The following is a 4,682-nucleotide window of genomic DNA, read 5'->3' on the forward strand; positions in this document are numbered from 1 at the left end:
GTAACTTCAACTCCACGCTCCCAATGCTGATATTGAAGAAGCTGTCAAGGGGGCTGAACAAGTCCTTCAAAGGATCAACCCTTCACAGGTAATGTTGAAGACTCTTAGTTATAACTGATTTGCTTTAATGAACGCATCCTTATATTATGTGTTAATCAAATATTTTGGTCACAGATCATTTTAACACACTGTCTCAACATGTTTATATTTCAGGAAGGCCTGTCATGAGATTTGAATTTGACCATCTTGTGCATTTATGAAGAAGACCAAAAGCTGCAAAGGCAAACACTTCCAATGGTACAGATACATTTTTCTCAGCATTTGATGTTTCTTAAATTTTGGTTCACTTAGCCCATCAGGAAGAACACTCAACAAAGAGCATGTTGTAGTAGTAATAATTCATCCAATAATCATATTATATTGCACAAGCATACTTGTACAAAATTCTACAACTTTTACTCCTACTGCTGTTATTGGCCATTACCACAGCTCCCATCAGACTGTGCCCATTGAAAGAGTGTTTATATCATGAAGTTTAAATGAAGTCCATTGTATTCTTTATTAATCTTTACAAATTGGTGCCGCCTCTTCCTGTTTCAACAGTACATGATATCTGTCCACACCTCATAGTCTGCCTTTCTTTCTATGGTGATGTTACTGAACACATCTGTCTTAGAAGCAAGAGAATGGAAATCCTAGTTTAACTTTTCAAGTGCTACACATCAGATCTTCATTGAATTTGGGCAATCAGATCACTTAAAGTTGTTCACACAAAGACCAATAACTATAATGAGAAGTATTTTAGCATCCACACCAACAGACAGTACTGTTCTCTTAAATCTCTTAAATGTTCCCCTCATTCTGTTAAATTTATACACAAAATTCTGCCTTTTTCACTTCATCTTCATGCTGTACTCCCTCACTCACACATTCTTTTATGCTCTGTTGTAAGGCAGAAACTGAGAGTTTGCATGATGGCATTTTCTCAGACGCTGAATCTGATGTGTACAGATGAACTCAGGAGCCTACTAGAGTTGCCAAGGAACTTGTGCTTGAAGTATATAATGATATCTGCTTTATTTATATTTTTAAACAACAATAATGATTAAACATGGGGTCAATAAATATTTCTTGTTTTACAGCTGAAGACCAGAAACGCAAAGAAAATCAGTCAAACCAGTCCTAAAGAAATGAGGAATGAACATGGACTTCTTGTGCCCCAAAAGAAAAGACAGAAAGGTGAAAAGTTTCACATTTCAATTTGTATGTCTGAATTCAATGCAGTTATGTGTGGTACAACATTGATGTTGATCTCTCAAAAGACTTTTCAAGTCCGCAGTTATAGTTTTTCACATATACTCTTTTTATAGCTCCTAAAATGAGCAAATAAGCTGTGCATCATCTCTGTGATTTGGGAAGGAAATGACTGAATATGGTGAGTACTGACACCTGCAACTGTATTCACCAACACTATTACTCTAGAATGGTTATTGCTGTTATTGCTGACTTATTGTTTTGTCTGTTTGTTTGAATTAAGATGAAGCCAATTGATGAAGATATCAATTGAATGGCCACCGAGTGCATCACTGCTACCTGAACCCATCAGTTATCTTCTGTGAAGACTGCATTCACAAACCGCTCTACTGCGACAGCTCAGATGTTACGGCCTGTAAAAGTAAACATCACAGCTAAACAACGAGAGCTAGTTGTGGTGGGATTCTTTTGGCCAATATCCCCAACAAGAATCAATGTTAAGTCCAGTGCAACAATTATAAATAAAAATACTATATATTGTTTATTGATTTACCATAACCTAAATACATGTTTTGGCCCTCCAGGACATCTAGACCAGGTGGAGTGTGAGGAGGACCGTCAGAGACTCCAGCCAGCCGAGCCATGGATTGCTCTCACTGTTACCATCAGGCAGACGTTATCATAGAATCTACACCAGCAGACAGTGGGACAAGTTCCTTTCACAGGCAATCAGACTGAACTGAACTCATACCAGTAAAACCATACACACCCCACCAACCTCATATGCCCTGCACTCTTATCAGTTATGCTGACTGGACTCAATATTATTATGCACCCTGACATTCTGTTTGCACTAATTCATACCGTGCTTTACTGCAGAGATGTATGTGTACTGTGATTATTATTGTTTTCAATTCATGCTCTTTGTATAGCATAATTTTTAACATATATTGTTATCTACCTGAATTGAGTCCCTTATATATGTGTGTTGCATATATATATATATATATATATATATATATATATATATATATATATATATATATATATATATATATTCAGAATTTGTATTTCATATATATTCATGAATTAATTCATTTGTCATCCATACTGTCACGCTGCAGTCTGCACCCAAGACTTTCATCACCTGTATACTTGTGTTCATTGTATTGTGACAATAAAGATATTTGATTTAAATTAGTTACATGTCTTTTGTTCATCAGTTGTGCTGTAGGGTGCTGCATAACAACTGCAAAAAAAAATGTATGACATGGAAGATTATGATATGTCCAGGACATGGACAAGCAAGAAGAGGAAGAAAAGCAGGAGAGCTCTAAAAACTTGATGTGATTCTTTGGGGCTCAAGACATTTCACCATGCATGCATTTGCATGGCTTCATCTGATTAGAAAAACATGGTTTTAACATAACCCATTTTTAATATTGTTAAAAATTGTATATCATTTGTCTTAATACACTACTTTAGTTGTCTTTATGTTGTATCCTCCAGTAAAGTACTGCACATGGTGTTGGATAATAAAGTAGGGTGAATATTCTATATTAAGAATGGTGTTTGGTAAATACACCATTTAATTTTGTAAACAATAGTTAAATGTGTTTTAATTAAGAAATGAACATTTGGTTACATTAATGACATTCAGTTAGATGAAGGGCAGGCTGAAAGCTGCATTAGAAGATACTGCATGGACTATAATGCTGCAGGAATTTCATGCACAACTGAAGGTGATGGACAAGGGAAAGATCAACATGAATCCAGTACTGTATAATAAGCAAGATGAGCATGCACATTACTGATGTTTAGTACCCGAGGAGGACAAATATGAGGAGTATTTTACACAGAGACACAAATTAGCTCTTAATATTATGATTCTTTGCATTGCATGAATTGTATGGCTTTGCACTATAAACTACACACTCTCTGTACCTTGTCTTAATGAATGACACATTGACACTGTGAAAGTACAATGAAGTGTCACAGTATGTATTGGTTGTTTAAATTGGTGTCTTTGTTTACTTTCAATACTGTATCCTTGCACCTGATATAATTCAATATTTGGAGCCTATTCCAAATAGGCACTGATGTATATTTTTATGGTTCTATTCTTATTCTAAGATAAACATGACTTACAACTTACATATTGGCAATTTGTTGAAAAGAAAAACTTAAAAATTATGACTCAGCACAGTCTGTTGTCCATGATGACAAAAGGTATGTGTATGTTTTACTGCCCTTCCATCTTCAAGGGCCCAGTAGAGTCCCCTAGAAGAGCAAAAAAATGTAAATTTCAAATGGCTGTAAATCAAAGTCTGATTTTAGTGTCAAAGAAAAAATTGGCAGGACAACTACTTATGCTATGCTAATTAAATAATGTTGGACAGAGTTTTCAATCATATATGGAAAGGTGGTATAAAGGTGTTTAAAAAAGTGCACTTAGTAAAATATAGAATTTCAGCCTGCCTCTTAAATATGTCATTAATGTTTGCACAATGAACATGTTTAGATTACCCTTTGTTAAACAAGATTGCATTTTCCCATTTTTTTAATTATTAAACATTTTAAACTACATTACCCATAAGCCTCTGCCATTCTATCGTTTGAACGCGAGTAATATTAGCGCTGGTATTTGGAGTTTATTGGAGTTGTGCTTAGGGTTAGGGTTACGATTTCGGTAAAGAGGTAATTTCTCACGACATAGCAACACTGCATTGTTAACTGAAGGTGTTACTGACGTAATAATTACAGTCAAACGGACTTTGCAACATTAAGCGGTTTATAATTTGGGTTAAAAGATAGTCCAATCACAGCGAGTTCTGCGAGAGCCAAGGGAACGTCAAAGCCAATGGCAACCCAGTTGAGCAGAGGCGTCACACTAACTTGTACATATATGGTCATTTATGCCGGGAGCTTCCGGGTTCCTGTAGTGAATGGACAGAAGCTGCAGTTACCCTGATGCAGCAAGAAATACGTTGATTAAAGGTGTTTTTTTGTTTTGTGTTTTAACGAAGGTATAATGATTCCCATTGTATTGAATAGGCTACATTGTTTACACTAATATTAGTGTACAGTACTTAAACTCAAAAGTTTGCATATACTGTGTGAAAAATAAATGTCAAAATGTTTCATTTGCTTAAAAAAACACCTCTGAAGATTATTTAAACACAATATTTTTCTACTACTCAATTTTCCTTCTGTAATATTTACAATGTATTTATAGTGTATTAAAGGTAAACAATTTATCACATCTACGTTTCATGGAAATGGACCCTAAAAACTTGCCATTCTTAGATCCACCAGTTGAACTATAGGAATAGAAAACAAACAAACAAACATCATCATGACATCAATCACTCATTGTCTAGTCATTTTACAGTGTTTATTGATATGTCAAACTTTTCGCAGATAAACAT

The 4,682-nt window shown here is 35.0% G+C and overlaps 1 long non-coding RNA gene across 2 annotated transcripts; it reads left to right on the forward strand.

The window, feature by feature from the left end:
- The first annotated feature begins 236 nt into the window (after window positions 1–236).
- Window positions 237–2,253, forward strand: LOC113117504 (uncharacterized). Of its 2 annotated transcripts, none has more exons than XR_003294170.1 (6): window positions 237–297; window positions 953–1,057; window positions 1,149–1,239; window positions 1,371–1,435; window positions 1,538–1,750; window positions 1,839–2,253. It is a non-coding gene; the product is annotated as an uncharacterized LOC113117504 (long non-coding RNA). The 2 variants fall into 2 exon arrangements; XR_003294171.1 differs by having other exon boundaries at window positions 239–297; window positions 957–1,057.
- Window positions 2,254–4,682: the final 2,429 nt, after the last annotated feature.

Source organism: Carassius auratus, chromosome 17 (assembly GCF_003368295.1).
Source record: "Carassius auratus strain Wakin chromosome 17, ASM336829v1, whole genome shotgun sequence".
Classification (NCBI taxonomy): domain Eukaryota; kingdom Metazoa; phylum Chordata; class Actinopteri; order Cypriniformes; family Cyprinidae; genus Carassius; species Carassius auratus.